Raw genomic sequence first — 26,561 nt, 5'->3', positions numbered from 1 at the left:
GCCTCCCCCCGCCGCCGCCGCCGCCGCCCGGGGCTCCGCGCCCTCCTCGCTCGCGCCGCCGCCGCCGCTGCCCCGCATGAATGGGACGGCGGCGCGGGGCCCCGACGGAACGCCGCCCGCCGCGCGCCCCCGCCGCCGCGCGCACGCGCACGCCCGCACCGGCGGCGCGCGGGAGGGGAGGCGGGGGCGCCCGCGCGCGCCGCCTCCAGGGGGCGCCCAAGGGCGGGGAGAAGGAGGGAGGGGAGAGGTGGGCGGAGCCGCCCCGCCCTCCGCCTGCCCTTAAAAGGGCGATGCCCCCCGGGAGGAGGTCTGAAAGCGGCCGTGGCGCGGTGGGGACCGACCACCTCACGCAACACGACGGGGCTGCGGGGCGGCCGTGGGGCCGGGACCCACCTGAGGGCGGAGCAGCGGGGAGGGTCCTCCCCGGCCGCCCCCCTGCAGCCCGCGGTAGCACTTGGTTCCACAAGGATGTCCATTCAGCATCTTTCCACTGGCACCGCATCCGCTCCGCCTAAAAATAAAATTACAAAGGGGAAAAAAATAATAAAAGCCATGAAAAAAGATTAACTGGGGGGCTGAGGTGGTGAGTTGTCTTTTTATATGTACACTCGGTGCCAGCCACTTTTGTCACCTTCGTTCCCCGACGCTTACGCTCTCTCCCTTGCTTTTCTCTCTCACCGCGCCAGCCACGGCTTCCCTTCCCAGAGGCAGCGGTGCTCCCCTGCCTGCCCCTAGCACAGCGCACCCCCATGCAAGGGGGTCCTGTGTGTTTGTGTAGGCCCTGCAGAAATGCTCCATCATCTCTCAGTTGGGAAGGGACCTTTGCAAAAGCCAACAGAAATAAATATAGTGTTTCTAATCAGGACCTCCACCGATTTCATGAGCGACCTTTGGGATGGAAATGGCGGGGAGTCGCTCTATCCAGGACCTGCCCACCAGGAGATGCAGCTGCAGTTATGGTTTACCAGGACACACCATGTGCTGCAGCACAGGGGCCGTGGGGGCCACCTCTCCATGGCCAATCAATGCAGGGTGGCTTGTTCACCCAGGTTTTCATGGGTGCAACCAGACAGATCTTCATCCCCACCAACTCTCAGCACTGGGATGCACTTTGCCCTTTAGACGGGGACACGCCGTTGGAGTTTGGAAGTTGCCCATATCCGTGATGGAAGGTGTGTGCTCACCTTGTGTGAGCACACATGCGTAGACCTCCGCCGCCGGCATCTCAGCAGGCGTGCGTGCCTCTGCGTGGGCCAAGCTGTGAGCACGTACACAGCTCCCTGCCCTGGCTGATGGGAGGAACTGACTCCCAAAGCCGTGGAGACCGGGAAGCCTCCTTCGGCAAGAACAGTGCAGAGGCCGCTGCAGGTCCTTTGGGAGAGGACACGGAAGGAGAGCAGGGGGCTCCTGGTGAGCCTCAAGCACCAGAACAGAGAAGGAAAGGGTACCTCGGAGACTCCAGCAAGGGTAGGAAGAAGGATGGAGTGGAAAATAGGTGATTTGGCTGAGTACAACAGCAGAGGTGCCCTTTCCTTCCTCAGCACCTTGATGCTCACTCACACCTTGCTCAAAGCCCACCTGAGAGCAAAGGTGACATCCCTACAACTCAGACAACAGGTCCCCCCCAACACAAACAGGGTTTTCTCCTCAGTTATCCCCCCAGCCTGCCCTTGCCAGCATCCATCTCCAGGAGGCCGGGAGGAGCCGGGAACGGGCACGTTCCCCCGGGACACGGCATCGGTGCCTGCCATTCTCCCACCTCTTGTTTGTGCACAGACCCACATGGGGCCCAGACTTAAAAGCTTTCGAGACGGAGGAGAAGAGAAGAAATTGGAGAGCTCTGCCGGCAGGGAAGTGGCTGGGGTTTGGATCGCTTCCCCCAGATTGAAAGAAATGCTTCTCTCTCTTCCCCCCCCCCCCCTTTTTCCTTTTTTCCCTTCCTCCAAGAGACTAAATTTAGTGAATTCCTTTCACGTTAAAAACTTGTCAGGTATTCACATCCAAAGAGGCTGCTGCTTGGGTCTCTCAGGGGAGTTACCGAGACAGCAAAACCTCTTAAACGTATAAAGAAGAAGGGAGAGATATTCAGGCAATCTCCCACCACTGCTTTTAAATCCGCTCTCTCCCAGGGCCAGCACACAGACACCTTGGTCCCACGGCTGCCATCTCCTGCTGCAGATGCAAGAGCAAAGGGATGAATTCTTCCTTCCCGGTGCAGGACCAAGCAACGCAGCAGCACCAACCCCTGGGCCACTGTTGCCGTTCCCGTGTCCCCCTGCTCAGCGCCGGTGGGAAGGAAACTGCAGTGATTTATTTTTGCTGAAAGATGGATTGTCAACATCCAGCGTCGAGGGAAACCAAGGTGGCGGAGCTGAGAAAAGAGCAAGCGTCCCGGCTGCAGGCACATGGCCAGCCCCCTCCTGAGCTGCCAAGGAGAGTCCAGCCCCGAGAGAGGCTGAGAGAGGGGAATAAAAAAAAGACAGCAAGAAAACCCAAGCATCCCCCATGCCGGGAGCCCAGCGCAGGCGTCAGGGAGGGACCTGACAGGGGAGCATCCCGGGTTTGTACCGGGTGGGAAGCAGCCCCAGGCTCACAGTGACCCACAGAGCTCACACAGACGGTCCGATGGCTTGTCCAGCACCGTGCCCGGCAGGCGCTGGGACACACTTGTCACTCACGTGGCTTCTCCCCGGGTCTGGGCACCTCACCCCTGCAGAGAGATCCTCACCCCTGCAGAGAGATCCTCGTTATCTCCGGAAGCCTGGCCTTTTATCCTGCCTCCCATGGGGCTTTAATTGCTCTGTTCATTCCCCAACCTCCTTGTGCATCCTCACCCCCCTTCCCTGACAAACCCTGCAGGCTGACAGCCTCGCCGTGCCCCGAGGACAGTCGGCTTGAGTGGCACCTCAAAGGCACTCAAAAGCTCCGAGCTCAGCAGGGTGCTGGGAGGACGGGCTGGAGGCAGAAGATGGCTCCAGTGGCAGCTGGACCCAAAGCCCAGAGGTGAGGGGTTCGCCCGGCTCCTTCTCATTATGCTAAAAGCTGACTCAGCACTTCCTACCCACAACTTTGACCAAAATTACATTGAGAGACAATTTGTTCTCGGTGCGTCTGGTGCGCTTTCCCTACGTTACCGAAGAGACCGAGGGGCATTTTGTTCTCTAAAAGCAGCCTGACAACTGCTTTGTAAAAAAGAAACTAATTGGGAGAGGATTAGGTTGCTGGAGAGAGCCCGAAGAGATGGGGAGGCTCTTCTGCTCAGCTTACTGGGTTAACCCAGTCTGAGTGGTGAGGGGCTAAAAGTAATCTGCTAAATTCACAATTTTTCAACTGTTTGCAATTTTTGCCTGCTAAAATTTTCTGTTAAGAGGCAGACTCCTGCGCGGTGCGCCCGGTTCCTCAAGCACAGGCCACCTCCCTTGGTTATCGCCCATGGACCATCGCAAGATGGACCCCCCAGAACCTGCAACCATGGTGTAAACCCACTGCGCTGAACAGCGATGTGTAGGGATGAGATAAATCCAGTGGCCTCAACCCAGAGGCCTTTTGGGCCGTGAAATCTGGCTGGCCCAGAGAACAGCCTGCAACCCAAATGTGGGCTTTGGGGACCTTCACACCCAAACTCTGCAGCTCAGCTCTGCCCAGCTGGTCCCAGGGCACCCTCCAAAAGGGCAGGGGCTCCAGGAGGAGATCAGCTCTGTCCAGATGTCAGCAATGGGGTTTTTTTCCTCCTCCCTTCCTTGCAGACGTCTTTGCTAATCAAGACCCAGGAACAGAAAGGCTGGACAGACCGGCTGGGGAGGCAGCACTGGGTCCAACCAGAGGGTTTGTCAAAGTTTTCCAGGAGGCGTCAGCAGCTCTTTAAGCTTCTTGACAGCCAGGATAACAAACTGTGTCTGCGGAGCTCTGGGGATCCAGGGTGAAATTAAAACGGGTAATGAATAGAGCCGTTTTTTCAGGGGATCGCAGCTGCAGAGGCAAGTTGGGCCAATGGGCAAAAGGCGCTGAAGAGGCACATGGGGAAGGGACCCAGGGCGGCACCGGGGCTGTCACCAGGGCGGCGTGTGTTCCTCCTCCCCCGGCTCTGCCTGAGAAGGAAAGCACTTTGCTGCCTGCCAGCGGCTTTTATCCTGCGCCTGCTGCTACGGGCACCCTCCGGATCGGTGGGGTCCACGAAGCATCACTAGCCAGCAGCCCCTTCCTCTGCCCAGCTGTGCTTATGTTCCTTAAAGTGGGGAATTTTCTATTAGAGGCCTCGGTGGGCAGGCGGCACCGCCGTTAATTACAGCAAGAAGCTCCCCCCCGGCCAGGGCTGGGAAGGAAGAGGTCTGCGGGCGAAGCGGGTCACCTCAAAGAGGATTGGGAGAAAGAGGGGTCTGGGACCATCCTTGTTTCCCCAGCCTGTCACACTGGCAGCGATGCGCCCTTTGATTTGGGAAGAGGTTTGGTGGGATGGGTGCTGGGAGCTGTGGTTGTGGGAGATGCTCTGGGGGACCCTGCCAGGTCTATAACGGGAGGTCTCGGCATCAGTGCCAGCACGTGGGACCCAGGGGAAGACACACAGCCACAATGGGAGAGGACAGACACCCAGTGGGACAGCTCGCTCTGCTCTTCTCAAAGCTGATCCCCAGCTCCCAAAAAGACTTGCCTGCCCCGATGACTGTGTATCCACCAGCTGACAAGCCATGCATGCACCAGTCCTTCCCCAATGGGCAGGGAGGTCCTGCAGAGATCCCCCCCGGCCATACCTGCACTGGCTGAACTCCTTCCCAGCTCCTTCATCCCTCGGCCCCGTGACTCACAACGGCACTTAATTAGCAGGAAGCCTGATGCAGACACCTGTCAACTCCTCCGAGACAACCAGCATTTCACATTAGCTGCCCCAGGGCTGTTCGGCAGGAGCAGCTCGCTCTCCGTATTGATATTCCTTCATCTCAGCCTATTTTCCAAGCTGTCAAGCTGCCATCTCAACCCTCACAGGCCCGGCAGCACCGGGGAAAGTGGCCTCGTGTCCATCAGCTCCTGGACTCTGATCCCACCTTTGCAGCCGCTCAGGAGCACTGGAACCACTTTGTGCTTCCCCCCGGCAGCTCGAGGGCTCCCCGCCTAGGAAATCAGGCAGCCCTTGATGAGCCAAACCCCAGCGTCCCTGCGCAGCGTACACCAAATGCAGATTTTGAGTCGGGGCAACTTTGAAGGGAGGAAAGAAAGTCACTTTCCGACTCCCCAGCTCCGCAGAGAGTCTCTAAGATGTGGACCTCCACCACTGTGGCATCACCACCCTGGCCATGGTGTGGGGACGCCCACCCCACCAGGAGCCACAGCAACAGCCGGTAGAGCCTACATGGCTGCTTTGATTTATTGCAGCCAGCAGAAGGGCACGGTGCCATCACGAGCATGTTTAGTGCTGGGGGCATTTTGTGACCCAGCGGTGCACCGTGGCCGCTGCGCTGCGTCCTGCAGCAGGTTACCTGGGGTGGGCAGAGGTTCATGGCCAGTCTTGCAGAGACAGGAAAAGGCAGGACAGATTGACCTGACAGTTTTAACTGAGATATAAAGAGATCCCCTGTTAATTGCAAAAGGTGTTAACTCTGAAACCTAATGGTTGAAGGCTGAATAGCAACCTGAGGTCAGTGCTCACTGCCTTGGCTGGCCTGTCACCAGCTGGAACCAGGCAGAGCATCCCTCCTGGGGAAACGCTGCATCCTTTGGAGTGCTCCTCCATCCCCCCTCTGCCATAACGCACCATACTGCTGCTTACTCCCACCTGCCCCATACCCTCCTCCGCCAGGGCCAGCTCCTTTCATGGAGCAGATTGGCCTCCTCCCTCACCATCAGGATGACATGTGTCACCGCCCGCTTCCCAAAGGCTTTCTGGTCCTCCACCAGTGCCAGGAGGATAGATGCTGTGCTCAGTGTGCGTAGGGACAAGGTGGGGTTGCAGTGGTCTAAGAGCATCCCCCCTCCATTTCGTGTGTGGGGAGAAGAAAGAAAATGACACAATTAAGACCCGAAGATGCATCATTCAGACTGAACCCCAGGCCATAGTTGCCCCTACTTCTAGGTGCCAGGCTCCGTCCCCAGGCTGGCTGTTTACCCCATGACTCAAGGATCAACACCAAATCCTTCGGCAGCTCAGAAATTCATCACTGTCACATGGAACAAGTGGGTGGCCATGAGACGCCAAGGAGTCCCTTCCCTTTCTCCAGTGCCCATGTAAAATTAAAATGGACAAGGAAGAAGCTGCTGTAAATAATGCATTTGTGGTGCACTACACGGCTTCGGGAGTACATATTCATTGTCTAGTCTTATTTAGAGAAACCCAGCCCTGCCTGCGTCATTAAAAATGCATCCTGGTTTCAGCTTCATCCCATATATGCTCACCACTGTGAAGCAGGTGGTTTGGTGGCTGTTTTCATGCCTTCCCACTCTCAGCTGGTCCGGGGCAGCCCCATGCTGGTACGAGCGAGGCCTCCAGGTCACATGAAAAATTCATGTGCTTGGCATCAGGCGTTTTGCATCCCTATGCTCCCTGCTCCTCCCTCGCACCTGAGCCTGAGGACCTGCTCTCTGCCGCTGCCTCCCAGACCCCAGCAGCATCCTCCGAGCTAATAAAGGATGCTAACGAGAACTGCTAAACCCCAGTCTGGCCACAGCATCAATCCCACCACTTTCCCATCCTGCTGTCTTCTCCCCAACTCCCTCTGGCCAGTCTTAATTCTCCCCTGCACGTTCCCCTTGCTCGCACCCTGCATCTCCTCCCCACCCACAGCCTGCAGTGCTGCGGGGTTCACTGGCTCTTGGCCGGGTGTTAGCGGCCAGTGGGAGCCGAGCCCACAGAGAGGCAGTTTCCCTACAGCATCCTCCTGCCTCACCGGAGACAGCAGCGAGGAGTTGGGCCCCTTAGGACCTGCAGGCTGTGGTGTTGTGTTTGGTCTTCATTTTCATTCCAGGGACACGGTGCCCAAGGCTGGTGTCTTGCACAGCTCCTGGCAGGCACCGGAGGGAATTTAATTCGCCTTTGGTGCTCTGGAAATGGTGGCTGGGGGTGAGGAGGAGAGGCTAGACCCCAGGCTGGGAATGAGGAGAGGAAGGTGAAGTCCTCCAACGCCTGGCTGAAATTCGCCACATGCTGTTCAACAACCAGGCAGCCACAAGTCCAAACACCTTGTTAATGGGGCAGCGCTTCAAATAACACAGCTGAAGCAATGGCAGCTCATTAATGATGAAGATCCACCACTTGCAGGCTGAGCTGAAGCAGGGCAGCAGGAGCAGGGCTGCGTTGTGGGGTGGCGAGGTGGGCAGCCAGGAGGGGCTCTGTGCCGAGGGCATGTGCCCCTAGCACGTGCAATGCCCAGGAACAACCTGTGGGGCACTTTGCTGCAGAAGTGCAGCAGCTCCAGCAGCTCCTGAAACAGCGAGGCCGCCTACCCTGGGCACTGCTGGCGTGGGACAGAGCATAGATGAGCACCTCCAGATATCCACCAGCCAGCCCTGGCACAGCAGAGGCTCTGCAGGGAGATGGGGCCCAACCAGTGCTCTCACCACTTCTCCGGGCCATGACTAACGTATCTGCACCCATCCCTGCAAGGACAGAGAGGTGCCCTGGGGTGCTCCCACCCTGACCAAAGGCAGAGCCATCAAACTGTGCTCAGCCCATCTCTGCCTGTTGGAGGGAGCACAGAGCTGACCGCAAGCGCACGTGAGACCACAGCAAAGCCTGGGTCAGAGGCGTTATTCACAGCTTATAACATTTATCCCCGCTTGCTGCTCACTGCCTCCTCCTCTCTGGGAAGTGTCGAGCTGCCGGCCGGCCAGAGGCAAACCACAGGGTGGAATAAGCTGGCAGCATCGCTCGGACACACGGACACCCACCCGCAGCACCGTGCATGCAGCCTGTGCCTGCCCGGGCACCCACCTGGATCCTCCTCATCCCACTGCGGAGGAGCTCCTCTGGAGACACTGCAAGAAAACCTGGGAGATAACACATGCCTGTGACATTAGCAATTAAGGAACATTAATTATAATAATAATAATTATCACAAAATAGCATTTTTATGGCACAATATTATGCTGAAGGATTTACAACACACTGAATCATGAAGTTCATAATTAAAGTTATTTTAGTTTCTAATTTCACTTTAATTCTATTCCAATAAAAGATATGATAAATATACCTTAAAAAAACCCACAGAAACCATTACTTAAGACAATTTCCCTATACAGGGATGTTATATTGCAGCACAGAGATCCCTTGAGGAGCATCACAAACCTCGGCAAGAAAGAAGTGTCCAGCCCTGTGAAATACCGAGCTCCCGCAAGCCTCGCCCCAGGGCAGCAGGGCGTTTGCAGCCTGCAACGCATCCGCGGCCTCTTGGCTTTAGCTTCCCGGCCACGAGCCCTCCCGAGACGGTTTTGTAAATCACCGTGTTTCTTCTGCTGGTGGGACGGGAGGAACTGGAGAGCCTGGTATCCATGAGGCAGCTCCCCAGGAGGAGCCGAGCCGGGTTTATACCTCACGCCGCTGCCGGAGGAGTCCTGGCATCACCACTACGTGCGTAACGCTGCCCGGATGGAGCAGGGACGTTTCTCTCCATCTCTGACTTCAGTCCATGCACCTGTAACAGTGGGTAGGAGAGAGAGAGAGTGCAAAGAAAAGACCCAAATTCCAGTCCTCCTGGCCTTGAAGACCTCCTTTTCCCCCGCCCCCTCAACTTTTTTTCCATGAGAAAATGTTGATTGACTAAAGAGGTTTTACAGGAAAAAAAAAACCAACCTGCAATTGTTTTGATGAAAGTTCATCACCACAGTAAGAAAAAAAAAAAAGACAGGGAAATTCTTTAGACATAGTCAAAGATCTGTGTCTTGGAAGAGATATTGCCATTGTAAAAGGATGTTTCAGTTTCATTTTGTGAATAAACTCCATGATATTAACAAAGCCAAATTCAGAATATGAAGGTCGGTGCTTACCACAGCAGCCCGCTCTGACCGCCCCATTTCTTGCTGCACAGGAATTTCGAGTAACAAGCGTATCACCCCACTGTGGGGCAAGATACATTTTGAAATCTGAGGTTCTCCCCCCAAACAAACAAGTCCAGCCTCTGCTTTGCTGGACCCGCACCTGCACCGTAACCCAGCTGGACCTGTGCAGGCAGCCAGGCTCATGCCGGTTCAGCCATCCCCACCTTGGTGCCTCACTGTGTTAGGAGACATGGGGCCACCTTCGGAGGGTCTGAGCCCCCCTTGCCTAGGAGCTGCGCCCTACTCTCACTGCCGACGCCAAATGGCACAAGAGGAGGGAAGGGAAAAGAAAGAGCTGATGGGCTTGAGAAGCCATTTGCCTCCAAACCCCCCAACACCATCCCCATGGCCCAGGCAGCCCTGTCTGTGTTGCAGCAAAAAGCCACCGTGGGGTGCGAGCAGCTGAAGGTCTGTCACATCCATCCCTTGAGAGTCGGCATGGACCCAGCTGGCACACTGCTGTCCCGCGGTGGCAACAGTCATTTGATTTGAAAGCCGGAGGATGTGCCGCATCCCCATGCCTGCAGTGCGGTCACCGCTCGCTGCCTTTAAGGAGCCCCCTCCGGAGCAACTCATCACACTGATGGAGCAGCCACAGGGCAAGGCTGGCAGCCCTCTCCCCTCCCCAGGTTACCCTTAGCTCTGTCCCTGCCCAAACCGGGCAACGCGGCTGACTGCCTCCATGCCCAGGCTGCAGCCCCGCTCCCCGGGGAGCCCCCCCGGGACTTAACTTCTTCATAATTAATTTAAGTGCCTCTGTGCGTCGTGCTGCCCGCCGGGGCCTCCCGAGCACAGATTACCCACCTTGCCGCAGATGCAGGGAACATGACGAGCGGGTCTGGGAGACGATAGGTCTTGGCTCTCTGACAGCCCATAACTGATGGCTGGTTTGGGAGGCAGCCGGGGCAGCGCCGATTCCCAGAAAAGCAGCGGGTCTGCCGGCGGACGATCCTGGCACCCACGCTCCTAGATGGAGAGGGACCCAGCCTCAGCTGGGAGGGAGATGGGAATCCCCCAAAAGCAGAGCAGGGGCGGTGGGGTGTGCGTTTGAGGGAAGGGTGGGGGCTTTAACTAAAAGAAGCACCTGTATTACTAGCAACGTCTTTAATTGATTCTGGGAGAGTGATTGCTAAATTATATCCTGACGTGTACACCACAATCAATAAATGCATTAAAGCAGAAGGAGCCTGCAAGCCCTTCGCTTGTGCTGCTCCACACCATCCCCACAGCCCATACCCCGCTCCATGCCCTGCCAGGGCTGCAGAGGAATCCCCTGCCAGCAGCGGGGCTGGGCACTGCAGCAGCTCAAGATGTGCCCCCGTAGAGCATCCCTCCCCAGGCAGGTCCCCCGCACCCTGGGAGGTATGCAGGCACCCCAAAACATTGATTCCTTGAGGTCACGCCACGGTTCGGTTGCAGAGACAGAAATGAACCTCATTCTACCACTGCAGCCCTGAGCTCCTCCTTTTACCCTGCTCCCCATCTCCTGGCTACTTCTTACAAACTTACTTGATCTGGAAAACCAAGAGCGAGGCAGAGCAGTCCTTTCAATAAGGACATGCCAGAAATCCTGAAAAGCTCGGCTGCCCGCTTATTTTAGGATGACAGATTTAGGAAGGGGTTTACCATCCTTAGGAAGGGGTTTAGTGATTTGAAGAAGCCGCCTGGAAGTTCCCACTCTCCACGCACGCTCCCCTGGCACATCCCCGCTGCCTGAAGGGAGAGCTGGGAGCTGGAAAAACAAAAGTGAATACAAACACTTCAGCCTATTTATAAAAAAAGTTTACAAAATGATGAGTGAAAGACAGCTAATGATGCATCGTACGGTTAGTGCCAGGGAAAATGCTCTAAATTAAAGTCCTCAAATATGAAAAGAATCAACATTTAATAAGACAGTTAATGTATGTTATTTAAATGTCACTTCATTATTAAAAGTGTATATTTTTTGAGGTTTAATAACCATGTAATTGAGGCATCTTTTCTATAGTTAAACCTTGGCAAATATGTTTTTCATAATTAGCTAGTATTTATTTAACATGCAATAACCATCCCATTAAATTTAATGACTTCAATTAATAGGTACAGAGGGGCCTTTTTTAATGTCAATATGTATTCTTAAAGACAGTTCCCGACGCAGTGCCGCGAGGAAGCTCTGCTACCTGGGGGTGACCGGAGAGGGCAGGAGCCTGAGCTGAGCCACGGGGCTCTGCCGGCACCCTGTTGCAGGCATGGGGACCCCCGGGGAGCCCGCAGCTGGGGAGGGGGCGCTGCGTGCCCCGGCCAGGGCTTGGGGTGCACAAGGAGGGGGATGCCAGCGGGCACCCCATGGGGACCCCAGCCCATCCGTGCCGGGCACCTCCTTACCCCGCCAGCCCCACCGCTGGGTACAAGGAACGAAGCCGAAGGGCAAACTTTGCTGGGGCAGTGAAGCAGGAGAGGCTCAGCCCGACGCAGCCGCGGCTAAGCCTTATAGCCCAAATTAGCGAACAGCCCAGGGTAAATGAACTCTTTAACAAACCATCCAGTACAGAGTTACTAAACAGCTTGTAATAAAGCCCAGCACGATGCTGTGAGCGCTGCAATCCTGCAGGGCTCCGGGCTGTAAAACCCCTCACCCTTAGGGAGGAAACCTCCACCACGCAGGTATGCACCACCTTCACTGCCCCAGCACCTCCCCGGCCCGGGGCAGGGGCTTTGCTGCCACCTCACAAGAACCCTGCACCCCCGGGGGCTCTCCCTGCTCCCCCCAGCCCTGGCAGGACCCCCCCAAATGCCTCTCCCCCTTCCTTTGGGCCCCTGCTCTCCCCATGGACCTCACACACATGCCAGGGGACTTGGATTTGCCTGAAGGCAGAAGCGCCCGAGGAGCCGAGCAGGGAAGCGCACACGTTTCCCCATGTAGCAAACAGAGAAGCGCACTCAGGAACATGGAGCAAACCCCTCGGAAAGCAATTAGTGCTTGTGAGAAGCCACGTGCTAGAAACACATTGCCTTTCTGCTTGGGCAAAGGTGCCGGAGTGCGGAGCTGCGGCAGCCAGCCCCTGGCAGGCTGCGAGCAAGGCACTCCCCCGGGGACCCCAAAACGCTGATGGCCAAGGTCAGCAGCCAGCACAGCCCCCTGGCCTGCCCCGCGTGCAGCCAGGGGGGCCCCAGTGCTCCCCAGTGCCCTGAAGCCACCCACCCATCCCTGAAGCCATCTCACCTGGGGACATAATGCTGGCTGCGGGCACCAGGTCACGTCTCATCCTCCTGTCTTGCAAACTGGTGAAATGACGCTGGAAGTGCTCGCTGCAGCCAGGGGACCCTGGAGAGGCAGTTGCTCCATTTTTCCAGTTGTCTTCAGCCAGGACATGGCTCAGGAGACACCAAGTCCTTGAAAGCAAAGGATTATAAATTGGGCTTATACCTCCGGCCAGGCTGGCCTGGGTTCAGGGTGACTTGGTTCACCCTAGGGCAGAGATCCAGCTCTAGCAGAGCCCACATCCCCAAAAATACCCAACTGTTGTGGTTTAACCCCAGCCAGCAACTAAGCACCACCCAGCCGCTCACTCACTCCCCCTCCGGTGGGATGGGGGAGAGAATCAGAAGGTTAAAAGCGAGAAAACTCGTGGGTTGAGATAAAGACAGTTTAATAGGTAAAGCAAAAGCCGCGCACCCAAGCAAAGCAAAACAAGGAATTCATCCACCACCTCCCATGGGCAGGCAGGTGTTCAGCCATCCCCAGGAAAGCAGGGCTCCATCACGCCTAACGGTGACTTGGGAAGACAAACGCCATCACTCTGAACATCCCCCCCTTCCTCCTTCTTCCCCCAGCTTTATATGCTGAGCATGACGTCCTATGGTGTGGGATATCCCTTGGGTCAGTTGGGGTCAGCTGTCCCGGCTGTGCCCCCTCCCAGCTTCTTGTGCCCCCCCCAGCCTGCTCGCTGGTGGGGTGGGGTGAGGAGCGGAAAAGGCCTTGACTCTGTGTCAGCACTGCTCAGCAATAACTAAAACATCCCTGTGTTATCAACACTGTTTCCAGCACAAATCCAAAACAGAGCCCCATAGGAGCTACTGTGAAGAAAATTAACTCTATCCCAGCCAAAAACAGCACACGGTCCTGGGGCTTTCCTTCCACCCCTGACTTCTCCCTGCCCCTTCCAGCCCTTTCCATTGCAGCACATCAGGGGCAGCAATGGGCAGCCACCATCTCACTGCCTCGGTGTCCCTGGCACCTCCTTCCCCAGTTAAAACCCTCCAAGACCATTTGCAGGGGATGGCCGAAATGCACCAAGGATCGAGCAGATTGGGGAAGCATATGTCTCTATGCATTTCCCCAGGCACGGAGCGAGGTTCCAGCAGCGCCACTGGCCTCCACCAGGCAAGACACCGGCTGCCTGCGCTTGCCTGCCCCATGTGTAGTGAGGTAGCAAGACTTAGCAGCAATCAGTGAACGCTTTTTAATTGCAGCATCAGTAATTAAGGGACCCCATCAGTTGCTCCAGCAAGGCCACCATGAGCTGGCTGCAGCCATCTGCTCCCCTTGCCTGGGGACCCTGGTGCCCACAGGGGTGCCAAGAGGGGCACAGTGATTTCTGGTGCTGGGGCCAGGGTCTGGGTGGGAGGACTCCCACCCTGCTGCCCTCCTACCTGCAGCTCAGCTTGGGTAGCGTGGCCAGGATGGGGAGCGGAGCTGGTGGGGTTATTTAGTGCCTCAACCCAGACACAGGTGCCTGGCAGTGAAGCTGCCGACCTGTGAACAGCTGCCCACACCAACATGGCCATAAATTACCTGCGGAGCCACCGGGGACCCACGCTGAAGGGGAGGCAGTAGTGGTGTGCAGCCCCACACAGGAGCCCAGCACAGGCGATTAATCCTCATTAGCAGCCTGATGGGGAGATGGGCTTGCCGGGCATGCGGCACAGGGCTTGCTCCTCCAGCAGCGCTGCCCACTCCTGCACTCCTCCATTTGTACCCCTCCTTCCCCAGTGTCCTCCTCTCTGTGCAACTCCCCTTTCTCTCATCCTCCCCCTGCCGTCTCTCATCCTTGTTTCCTTCTGCCTCTCTCCATCCTTTCTTCCCACCTCTCCCTCCAGTGTCCCGCTCCAAAGATGCCCCTGCAGCACTGCTCCCATCCCCAAAGCAAGGGTGAGGCTTGTCCCTGCCCGCCACGCTCAGCTCCCAGAGGGTGCCCGACAGCCCTTGCAAGGATGCAGCCGATGGGACTTGGGCATCCTGTGCCACAGTCTCAGCCACCGACCTCCTGGCTTTCCAGGGAGGAAGATGAAACCAAGACATGCCAAACCATAAGGCCACCTCCAGAGCCCAGAACCACCCTGCTGCACCCCAGCCCTTTGGGACATGAGGCTCATTGGGCAAGGGCAGAGCACAGCCCAGCCTGGGCAGCCAGCAATGCTGTGCAGGGACGTGTCATCCCCAGCATGACATCCCTGAAGCGAGCAAATGCCGCTTCTCACACAGCAGATGGCAAATCCTACAGCAGGGAGGGGAAGCAGGGTGCCCATCAGCACCCCCCGCTATCGCCTTAACTCTGCATCTCCCTTTTCAGGGCTGGGAGCCAGCACCGGGCTCCCAGACTCTCCCCTCCACCACCCTCCTCTCCCCAGCTCCAGACATCCCCAAGGACACCCCCTGGGGCAGGGACCAACCTCTGCCTCCTGTCCCCAGCCCTTTGCACCCTGGTCCATCAGCCACCGCTCCAGGAGGAAGCATTGAGCTGAAGCAAAAAAGGACCTTGACTTTAAAGAAAATAATAATTCTAGAATAAATAAATAAATAACAAAGCCCAAGCGCAAGTCTGCTTTTAAATTCAAATGTGCAATATGGCCCAGAGCCTCAAAGCCAGAAGGAAACTACAGATTTGGGCAAGGAAACAGGGAATATTTCACTTCAGCTCAGTCCAAGCCGTCATGATTTACACAGCAGCGAGGGAGGGGGGGAGAGCACTGCTCCCCAGGGGCTCTGCAGTTCCAGCAGTCGTCCCCGTCCGCTGCCCCTAGGCTGCTATCCCTGGACCTAAAAAGTTTCTCTGGGCTCTCACACCCCGCATCAGCTCCCCATCACGTCCCACCAGCTCTGCTTCAGGGCCACAGCTGTGCCAGGGTGAGGGGTTCTCACTGGGGCTCCTGTTTAATCCTCCAGCACCCACGGGCACAGCGTGCTCCTGCACTGCTGGGGCCCAGGACCCTCCAGCCCGAGCAGGGCGCAGAGCCATGCAGCGTGGCACCCAAGCAGGAGCGTACCTCCCAGACCCCGCTCAGGGGCTGTTTGGGATCACAGAAACGCCGGTGGCTGCAGTGGCTGCCATCCAGCTCGGGCTGGGTGTTTGCATGGGGCAGCAACACCACGACCGTGGCCCTGTCCTGACAGGGAGGCTCCTGCCGCTGCCGGGGGGTTACAGCTCCCACCCTGTCCCAGGGTCAAGGACATTCTCCTGAGCCCCAGGGCATCGCCCAGCCGGCAGCAGTGGTCAGTTCCTGCCCCTCGGGTCCCTCAGTTAACACACCTGCCCCAGGAGCCCAGAGCCGTAACTGGGATTCACATCCTCTGCGGACCACAAGTGACATGAGTTTGGACCCGCCTCAGCCCAAGTCCCTCAGCTGGGCACAGCTAGACTTTTACGTCTCCTGTACTGGGGAGACGGCGCCTGGGTCGTCTGGGATGCTGACAGTGATGTGCCTCGGCTTTCGACAAGCGCAGACCTCCGCCCGCCAAGGGCAGAGCCCGGGAGCAGCGCCCGGCCCCCAGCGGCCCCGGCCCCCGGCAGCCCCGGGGCCCCCGGGCTTCCCCCGGCCCCGAGCCGAGCGGGAGCCGGGAAGCAGCAGCGGCAGAAGCGCGGACCGACAGTGCCATCTTGTGCTGCCTGCCAGAAGGGATGCCCGGCCCCGCCGGCCCGCGGAGGGGCCCCAGCCCCACGGGTGCGGGTCCGGCCCCACGGAGCGGTGGGTGCCCCGCGGCCGCGCGGCTCGAGGCCGCGGTGGGTGCAGCAGGGTGGGTGCACCGCACCCCTCGGCGGCAGAGGGCGATGGGGGTCTGGCACAGGGGACCTCGTGCCGAGGGAAGTGATCGGGAGGTGACAGAGAGCCTGGAGCGGGGGGAAAATCCGAATAAATCCCCAGTCCTGTTTTCCCACCACCGCCAGGTGTGTTACCCCCACCACCACCACCCCCCCGGCAGCCCCGCACCTACGCAGGGGTGCGAGGGTGAGGTGGAAGCAGGCATAAGGCGACAGCTGTGCCCACGGCCGCGTCCCAAACGCAGGAGCTGCAGGACCCTGTGCCCAAAGACCAGACACCCCGACGCGTGTGCACCGCCCAGACAGGGCGCGACTTTGCACAGGGACGTCCCGAGAAGAAACCCCTTGGCCCAGCACAGGGAGGTTCAGGGCTGCTGCTCTCAGTGCCACTGGCACGGTGGCTGCCAGTGGGGCTGGGGAGTGGAGCCCTCCCCGAAAACAGTGGGTACCCTCCAAGCACGGTCCAGCCTCCCCTAAAAACATGGGGGCAACAGAGCACAGCATCACCTCAGTGCAAAAAGAGCAAAGGGAGGGTGCAGGGCCAGCTCCTAGGGGGTGTGAAGGCATGTGGGAGGTGTCGGGGACAGCTTGTCGCTGTGTCACCCCATCCCCACGCACGGCTGCTGGGGCACCATGGCCCTGACGCAGCGACCCAGGGACGGAGGGGCTGCAAAGGCCACACGCGACGCCATGACATCCTCCCCCACGTCCCCATGGCACACGCGCATCCTCCGCCGTGAGGGTGGAGAGCGAGGGAGGGGGGAACCGACTGTGGGGTGGGGGGAAAATCTGCTTCACAAATTACCGTTAGTACCAAATGTCCTTTCTTATCAAGACTGGACGGGTATTCAATTTTCTCTTCAAACGCCTGCCTTCTGAAATGGTAATAGAATTTCAAATCTAGGGGAAAAGGAAGGGGAAAAACTGAATATGCAAGGATTAACAATGAGAGAGAGAGACAAAGGAAGAAATTATACCAAAAAAATATAGTCGAAGCCTTTGCAGGAATTAATTAAATACAAATATAAAGAGAAAATTAACAGTCTCATGCTTAGGAGCGGGGAGAAAAGGGATATTTTCTGAGTTTAATTAACCTTTTTTTGCCAAGAACAATGAAGAGGAAGGGGGAAGGGAGGGAGGGGAGAGCAAAGACTCCTAATTGTTTTGCCTTGCAGGACGTAATTATGGGAGCTGGCTGGGCCGGGGGCTGCCCACACGGGTTTGGGGTGCGTGGGTCCGGCTCGCTCATGTGCCGGGATTGTGTGCATGTAACAACTCATTTGCTGGTCCTAATTGGTAGGTAGATCGGGAGAAGCAAAGGCAGAGCTGGGAAGAGCCGTGGTCCCCCGGATGCCAAGGGGCTTGAGGCGGGTGAGGAGGGGAGGTCCCCTCCCAGCAGCAGCATGGGGGGGGAGAGAGCACTGGGCATCGGTGGGAGGCAGCTGGTGGCCACGGTGGCTGGCAGGGCTGTGAGACGACCTCCGTCCCCGCACTCCCAATTTGTTTGCAGGTTTGGTATCTGCGGTGCTTGGAGGCATCAGTCACAGAGCGACAGCTGCAGGGTAGGATGGGGTTTTGGAGCAGCTGGATGCCAAATCAACAGTCTTTGTCACCACTGTCCCCTCCTGGGGAAAGCAGGGGAGCCAGGCAGTGACAGCAGGATGAAAAGCGACAGGACGAGGAAAGGAAAGGTGATGCCAATGCTAACAGGAGCACCTGCCTGCCGAGTCCTTGCTGCCCTCGTGCGCCATGCCCTGGCGCCTCTGCTTTGCTGCTGCCCGTGCGGGAGCTGTTTGACCACAGCTTGGACTCCAAAAGAGGGGAAGGGGACAAAGCCAGACCTGGAGAGCAGGAGCTCTGGCAACTTCAGCAGCAGGCCAACATTGTGCCCAGCTGTAAGGAGCAGCACGGTGCTCCCTCTGGGCTATGGGCACTGCTGGACAGCCAGGCTTACACCTGCAAGTCCCACAATAATATTTATGGCAACTCACATACCACCAGCGACCGGGAGCGATGGAAATGGGCCAGTCGATGCCCCATGGGCCACTCGAACAAGGGACAATGAACAGCACCATTCTCCTCCTCTGGGTCTCAGTGCTGGGGCTTCTCGTGGAGAGCAGCTCCCCGGAGGAAAGCGCGGAGCTTCGGGGCTGCGGTGCTGCCTGTAAGACGCCTGCAGGTGCTGCCTGCACATGGTGGCTGCAAACAGGCAGCGCGATGGGTTTCCCTGTGCCGTTCGCTACCTCCTTTCGACACCTCGGTGCCACGAGGCTAGGAGCAGGACCTGTCTCCCTCTAACCCCCAGCCATGTGAAGCAGGGATTTCCCGAGGACTCGTCACACGTAACTTCCTTGGGCCACCACCCATGGAGAAGTTCTCTACCCCTGCACCACAAGCTTTCCCAGATACATGCAAAGCCCCCTCCTCTCCCTCCAACCCCCCTCACCGTGATTATACCACCACCCATCTCATACGTGCTCGGTTGGGCGATGGAGAATCCGTGGTCCGCGCTCCTGGACAAGGCCACAGGCAGCAGAACTGGCTTTCCAGGCGGGATCGGCTGAGCTGAAGCCCGGTTTCCACTGGGTGACAGAGTGAGAAATTCATAGTTCCCAGGCAGGAGGCTCCTGAAAGGCACAAGCTGAAGACCCAGACCTCCGCATGGGTCTGGCCCTGCCAGCACGGCATCGCCCAGGAGGACACACACACGGGCTACGGATTACCTGGGAATTGGGACGGGGTGATTAATAAGTTAAAACCAACACAAGCAAGCATTTATTTAACAAACGTGGCTCCTTATCTGTCCAGGAATAGATTGCAAAATTATTCAAGAGTCTTCAGTGTAAATTATTCTCAGTATAAGGATTGTTTAAATTGCAAGCTGGAAATATTCCTGTGAAGTGTACAAGGTATGTGGTAAATTATGTAACCAATTTATGTAATTTATAAATTGAGTTACATAAATTAGCTACACAAGGTACAGCATGAATGTCAAATTGTATACTCAATTGTCACAATAATAGCTCAGCATCAGATTAGCTTGAGGATTAATCCAGACAGTACAAAGTCTGGATGTTACAAATAAATAAATATAAATATCAAACTGTATACCAACATCTCAAACTAGAAAGTTATTGGCATTAATAAAGTGCAGACATTCAATTACTTGTCCGGGGAGAAAAATGAGGCAGAGACAGCAGGATCAGTTTGCTTCTCAGTTTGCACAGACGTCCCCATAGTCAGTGCCCTGCAAAGTGCTTTAGGAAGGGCAGAAACTACCGGAGCCTTCTCCAGAAGTTCATGTCTCACTCCTGGGGTAAGGAATATCTCCATCAACAGTAAGGGGCTACAAAATCACTGATGACTTTGCAATTAAGAAGTTTAGACTAAGGGCACTGTTTACACAGGGCCATGAGTATGGAAAAATCCGTGAATTTGTTGCACAGCTCTGAGACTCACCTGCCATTACTCACTATCCCAAATTTTCAGGACTTGGAGGACCCTTAGGAAACCAGGGAGGTTTCCTAAATTAACAAGGCTGTTAGTTTTCCCCAAGTTAGCAGTCAAAGGTACATTTCAACCAGTCCTTTTCCATGAGCACTTCCCCTCCACTCCCATAAACTACTCAACCCCCAGGTTCAGCATGGGTGAGACAACCCTGGGCCAGGCACAGCCTTTTTGGACATACAGACACCGTGAGATGAAAGGTGCTTCTCTTGCAGTCTGTAGGTAGAGCTTTCATATAACTTGAAAACCTGGAAAGGGTGTTTGGGAGGATATGTGGGGATTTGGAGCAATGAGAGGAAATATTACAGACCGGTTTATAAATTACTTAACCTAAAATCTAAGGCTGGATGGAAATAACTACTTTGGACCAGAAGAAGCAAGGAGAGCCAGGAGCTCTCCCCGGGGAGCCTTGCTCACGGGGTGGCCCCGTGGGCACTGTGGGCAGTAGCAGGGCTGAGCCACGTTTCATACTTTTTGCTCCACTGTCCACGTTCCCAATAAATGCTAAAGGCTTCCGAGTTTCAGAACTTTTTACCTTGTACTCCTTATTAAAATCTAATTTTCTTTCAAGTTGAGAGTGGCAAAATTCTGCTCTCCTGAGAACAGCTGTGATTATATTGTCATCTACTTGCCTAGGAGTGCTGCAAGGTGTGTAGCAGTGTTAGAGCACCAGCTTCCAGTCCCAGGGGTGACTAGAAAGAGATCTAGAGCACAATTCTCTTGAGTACAACTTATTAAAACCTCCCTGTTAACGGGTGTGCTTGAGTTTCCCAGAGAGCTGTCTGAGTTTGGACCTCCCAAGCAACCCCACGAGGTAAGCGCTGGTGGGCAGTGACCAAATTCACGGTCAGAAGGATGATACAGATTGCCTTAAAATTATGGCATGCACATGGGTCTCATTTTTCTGTGCAATTCCTTGCACTGTTGAACAGAGATTTTTACCCAGCAGAAGAACCACACTTTGAAACATCTGGCGCATTAGGCACAAAGGACTTCCTTTTTCCTGATGTCACACTTGTATACTGTCACCTTGACGTCAGATTCCTATAACGTATATAGATCTAACCCCATTCATTGGCTGAAAATAGCCTCGAATAAAACTACTAGAGTTTATATCAGCACCAAGCAATGCAGGACCACCTGCAGCCTCTGAAGAGCACATCTGTTTTGTTCTTTGAGGAGCTGAAGAACCAGACCCTGCTGTCTGGTTTCCAAGAAGATTATCAGCTTAGACTCTGAAGCATGACTTCTCTTCTCTATCTGTTCGGCCACAGACTAAATTGCGACTTCTCCCTTCAGACAGCACAGTTCATTTTTCCTGGCAACAGGGAGGTCAGGCCAACCAGTGGCTGGGTGGAACCGACAGCTGGCACTGAGGTTTCACGGCTGGGTTTCATTAGGAAGTTAGGGAAAGCAGTCATGAAGTATATTAAATATATTACTGTGGATATTCCATTTTCTAAACCGCCCTCCAGCCTGGGAATGTATACTTCAGGGTACCAGAAGGCACTACATAAAACAATTAGAATGTAGTCTTGAAATAAACAGATGAGCATTTTCTCTTTTTGTAACCTCTTTAACTCAGAGATCCCACAGCACTGCACAAGCACCTGATTTAAGTTTGGAACAAGCCTAGCACACAGATAAGTCTACTGGTCTCAGCTTATACTCTGTTTGGACAACCCTGTCTGCCTTCCCACCGCAGAGCCCTGAGATGTGGTCGCAGAGCCGTGCTTGGGAGCAGGCACAAACCTCACGGCAAAAGGTGGCTTCGGACACCTGCAATGCACATGGATGCCAGGCTCAGTCTACGTGGCCATCACAGATGCACAGCGCTGATCCATTTAATCCAATAAATTGCAATCCAAGGAAGTTATCATTAGTTGGCAACAGCGCACTGGAAGCTAAGGAGTAGAGGGAAAAAGTCCCAACACAAAGAAGGCTTGCAAAAGAAAAATAAGTAAATAAGGATTAAAGGGACCATGAAGACCGTTTCATTGAAGCAGCCCATAAAGAGCAATTTCTCTGCCTTTTGTAAGCTTTTATTTTGGCTGATATGATTTAAGCTAAATCCTGAACTGGCATTTCCCCCCCGTCTCGTTAAGAGCCACAGAGCTTCATTGCAGTCACCAGCCAGACTTCTTCAGCAGCTGAAAGGCTACTGAAGGAAAAGTAAAGAATTAATTTTTAAAAAGCCATGCTCCCACATGGCTTTATCAAATGGCAAAAACTCAAATCTCTCCCTTAGTTCAGCTACTCGGAGGGGGAATGCACAGCAGCACTGGCAGAGTTCCTGTTTACTTGTTTTATGATGGTTGTAACGAGGAACCCATTAAATTAATAGCCGTACTTTATTTTTAATGCTATGTTTAGCTAATCCTGACTTACAGTGGCACTCGCCATTCATAGAAAATAAAAAATCAAACTCATAATGACGATGGACTCCATCACCAAGAGAATGGATACATAGGGATGTTCAAGAGGTCGTAGGAGGGAAAAAATAACACCCTTCTCATTCCTTCTGAGGGAATGTCACTCGTCCCTCAGCTGGTGCCCATTAGAGAAATCAGCTCAGGCAGTTCAAGGACTAAATAATACAAAACTGACCTAAAGCCATAAGAAAAAAAATTGCCAGATAGACCCATTCCAACTCCACTAGCACCTCAGCACCAGGTACCGAAACACGGAGAGACCCTGCCCCTGCGAGCAAGGAAGCCCTTGGATAGCTCAGTGGTCGGAGGCTGAGAGCTGGTGTGCCTCCTGCACACCCTCGTCCCCAGCGCCAGTGGATATTCTCCTTACCTGTAAGGCTTAAGTTATCCATTCACACACTTCAGTGTACGTACACCCAGGTTAATGACGCAACTGGGTCAAAACGAGCCTTCTTAGATCTGAGGTGGATCTTGGTAACAGCAGCCCTTCAATTTGCCTGTTCAGCGATCGGTGACCCTGGAGAGCTCGAGCAGCTCTGCCCCATACTCAAGAAGGAGCTGCCCACCCAGGGACTCAAGCAGAGCCACTCAGACGCAGACACACACGCAGAGGGCATGGCTGGAGCGTGCACACGTGGGCACAGCGCGCTTTCAGCTGTATCTCCCACCAATGCAGGCGAGTACTGACCAAGGACAAGCACACACAGTTAGCGATAGCTGCAGAAGGATCCCACTGGATCAGGGACAAGCAGTTCAGGTGTACTCAGCAGGTCCACCCCCCACTGCCACACAGCAGCCGGGCACTGCATCCCTGTGAGAGCGACAGGCTGAGAGACTCCTAGCACACAGCTCTTAGAAGACAGCAGCTGCCTCAGAGCAGGTGCAACTCAAGTAAAACAAGCCCTTTTTATTACAGAACAAATTGATAAGGACCAAATGCAGAGAACCCAGGAGGACTCTGAGTTTCCAGCATGATGCTCAGAAAGCCACTGACCACGGCAAGGCTGAATGAGGCCTCCTATAGCTGCTTCTTGCCCTTGGTCATTTCCCGCTTTGCAGCTTGGGTGACCCAACAATCTTTCCTGGTCTTAAACAGTGAAGATAACATTTTCTTTTAAATTCTGTAGAGAAGGAAGTAGGAAATGTACAGGACTGAACGGCATGCATCAGTTTGCCATAAATGTTAGCAGTAGATGGGAATAAAGACAACTTACTCCACAGCTGTCAACCCACTATTAACTCAGTATTCAAAAAGGATTTTGAAATTAAAGCTTTAAGGGATCCATAAGAAGGTGAGCAGATCCTAACTGTTCAAAAAGAGCCATGTGAGCCAAAGGGCTTTGTTTGGGCTCATGCTAATTAGCAAACCTGCTCCAAACATATCAGAAATTGTATTTACTTCTAAACAAACTTTCTGAAAATAAAGGAGGATGCAAAGTAGGAATCAAAATGAGACTCCAGGTCCCCACTGCCCCTTCTCCTACGCTCCCTGGGACAGCAAGTCTTCCATGCAACAGCTCCCACAGCAAACAATACAGGGCAGCAGGAACCAGACACAAGTACTATCAACATCTCATAGCACATTGCACAAACGAAATGGCTGGATCAAGCACAAGCTACTCCACTGAGTGCAAGCAGGAAGAGCATCTAATTTAGGCCATTCGCAAGGGGAAACCAGCTTCAGGAGCAGTTTGTTACATACCCCAGAGGGAGCAGTTGATTTCATCTTCAACTTGGAAACAAAAGTTTGCTGCTCTCCCTAGGAAGGCGACAAAGGAAAGTTCTCTGCCATGTGCTGACCTCTGTAAAAAGTCTGAAAAGAGCACATGTGTCATTAAATCCAAGACACTCTTTTGACACGGAGCCCTCCTGAGACCAGTGGCTGCTCTATTTGCTCCCTCTGGCTTTGCCCCAGGCTGCGCAACTACCAGCCTGCCAGCATAATTACACACCAGAGTGGGAGATGGAGGGGCATCGTTACTTGCCCTGAACAACCTCAGCACGAAGATGACTACTGGTCCAGGCTAATCACTTCAGCCTGCATCACCCTTCACTCTCCCAAGGCATCAGCCCAGGAGAACTGGGAAAGTGATGAGAAACCAAGACACGTACCAGAAACAGAGTGATAAGGCTGACAGATAAGGAGGGCAGGCGAGTCAGTACAGGAGTATCACATCCACCTTCTCCAAGGATAAAAAAAGGAAAGAGAAAGGGAGCAGGTGTGGGGCTACAACCCCGCAGGACTCTGAACAGCCCTTCAGGCTCCCCTGGGTTTCCAAAAAAGGGCTGGTAACAATGGCTCCCTGGGGTGGCAAAAAGAGCTGTTGCAGTTGTAGGCTGTATTTTATCCAGGTGCATCTAGTTACAGCAACTCTTAGAGGGAGTGGGAAGGAACAAGTGGAGAGTCCTTGTACCTATACTGCTTCTAACCCCAAAAGACCAAGTCACCAGGCAAAGAGAAGAAGAACGTGATCCTGAGACACGTACAAGACTGGCAATGAAGCGTTTGAGGGAATCAGACATAATTTATCAACAAGCTACAGACAAACACTTAACCAGTTTGGAAATAAAAAATAACAACAACTTGAAAGACAAATTGAAAAACTCTGCTTGGAAAAGGAGCACACAGCATGAGATCACAGGATTCAGCAGACTATAAAATAGGAAATGAGACTTACTCTTCTCCCCCTACAGCTACACAAAACCCTCCTACATAGATTACAGACATGCTTGGCAATTGCCTTCCTCCTCCAGCCTCTCCCGTTATGGACAAGGCAGAGTTGGTAGAAGCCTGAATGCAGAGAGGATATTAGATAAAGCATCTTGCAAAGCCAAGTGTGAAATATTAACAACAGGAGGCAACGGGTTGTGTTTTTATGCAAGATCACAAATTTGGTGCCTAGAGAGCCTGAGATGTTCTTGCACACTGGAATCTCAAAGTGCTTGTTGAATGTTTCATTTAAAAAGCTATTGAAGCCTACTGGAAAATTTCTATCAGTTCTGTTATTTGCTGTATCTTCCCTAACTTCATTGTTTTTGTTCTTTTTCCTTCCTGCAACACTAAGAAATTATGCATGAATAAAAAGGTTGTTCCTTCCATTCATCTGGCCAGTTTTAAAACAATTCATACTCGTAAAGTGGGCACTCTGCAAGCCTTTATTTTCACATGAAATTACCACAATTGTGCACATTGCATCTGAATTACCGGATGCATTTGTACACACAATTACCCAATTTGCACACAGAACTGCAATAACCAGCCAGGCAAAATGGACATGCAGCTGTTCAGCTGAACGGAGTGCTGCGCCTGAACTGCATCTGGCATTGGGCAGGTTTGGTCTGAGTAGGTGAAACAGGTCACAGATATTCCTGGACACAAAAGAGCTCCTTTTTATCCAGCACACGCAGCACAGACAGCAGCGTGGCTGGCTGCCCCTACCCCACCTCAAACTTGCCTTTGGAGGAAACTGCCTCCAATTCAGCTTCTACAATAGATTCAGACCTTGTTTATCCTGCTGTCCTAGTTGCCCATTAATGCCAACTGTGACGGTAGCTGTGTGATAAGGACATCTATTCAACACTGGACACCAGGCTCCAGGAATAATGATCGCTGCCACTTTGGAGCATAACTGACACCTGCTGTCACAATCTTGCATGAAAAAAAATTCATGCTCCGAATATCCAACGAGCAGTCAAGTAGAAACATAAGGAGAGGGAGCCTAAGAGAAGATGCAGGGCTTCTTCCTTCTTTGCAAGGGCCTCGGTAGTATAGGAGCAGCAAAGATGGGGGGGGAGAGAAAACACTCACTCAAGGAGCTGTGTAACCTGTACATTTTTTACTCAGATGGCAGCTGAGGCTCTGCAAACTGAACTTCATCTTTGGCAATTTCCCATCGACATCTCTGCTCATCTTTTTCTTCCCCAGGCTCAGATACCTGAGCTGATGATTAGGGCAACAGCAGCAACAAACTGCTCCTGTGCACTAAGAAACACCAAAGGAAAGGGACTGCCTGAAAGGCAGATGGGACCACAATCCCCACACACGCGACCACCAAGAAGTTTGTAGACATTTATCACAGAGTAAGCTAAAATCAAACCCAACATGGCAGGACAGAGGAGTATCCTACTTTAAGGCTGCACGATGAACTAATGTCTGTCCTCAGAGACTACCAGAGACTGAGAGTTAGGCAAGCCAGTACTGAAGTGTGATGACATGCAAGAGGTATATTTTCAGCTAATAATCAAGCAGTCCCTCATCTGGAGGTACTGGATGGCCTTAGAGTGCCACTTTGTCCTTGTTGGGCTGCAAAATAGCCGCAATGCACCTGGCCAACATTAGCTGTAGATATTACATTTATGGTTTTATGGCTGATTTTTCCCCCTACCCTCTATCAATTGAGTTCACTGTCTGAACGATCACATCTGTTTATGTTCCACAGACACCTGCATATCTTGAGATGACAGCAACTCCCTGAATGCTGTAATCAGTTATTTCTCGACAGAGGAATTGCCAATTTGGTAAATAAAGCTCATTATAAAAGAACATGGAAATATATTACAGTTGCCTAACAGAGAAAATTGT

At 54.0% G+C, this 26,561-nt stretch overlaps 1 long non-coding RNA gene across 1 annotated transcript; it reads right to left on the bottom strand.

The window, feature by feature from the left end:
* Positions 1-8,129: 8,129 nt before the first annotated feature.
* On the bottom strand, positions 8,130-10,700 carry LOC143163937 (uncharacterized). Its single transcript, XR_012995998.1, has 3 exons — positions 10,648-10,700; positions 9,826-9,987; positions 8,130-8,618 (listed from the first exon to the last, which is right to left on the bottom strand). It is a non-coding gene; the product is annotated as an uncharacterized LOC143163937 (long non-coding RNA).
* Between the last annotated feature and the right edge of the window lie 15,861 nt (positions 10,701-26,561).

This window comes from Aptenodytes patagonicus, chromosome 8 (assembly GCF_965638725.1).
Source record: "Aptenodytes patagonicus chromosome 8, bAptPat1.pri.cur, whole genome shotgun sequence".
Taxonomy (NCBI): domain Eukaryota; kingdom Metazoa; phylum Chordata; class Aves; order Sphenisciformes; family Spheniscidae; genus Aptenodytes; species Aptenodytes patagonicus.
The sequence above is the reverse complement of the archived record's forward strand: the minus strand, read 5'-3'. Positions and strand labels throughout refer to the sequence as shown.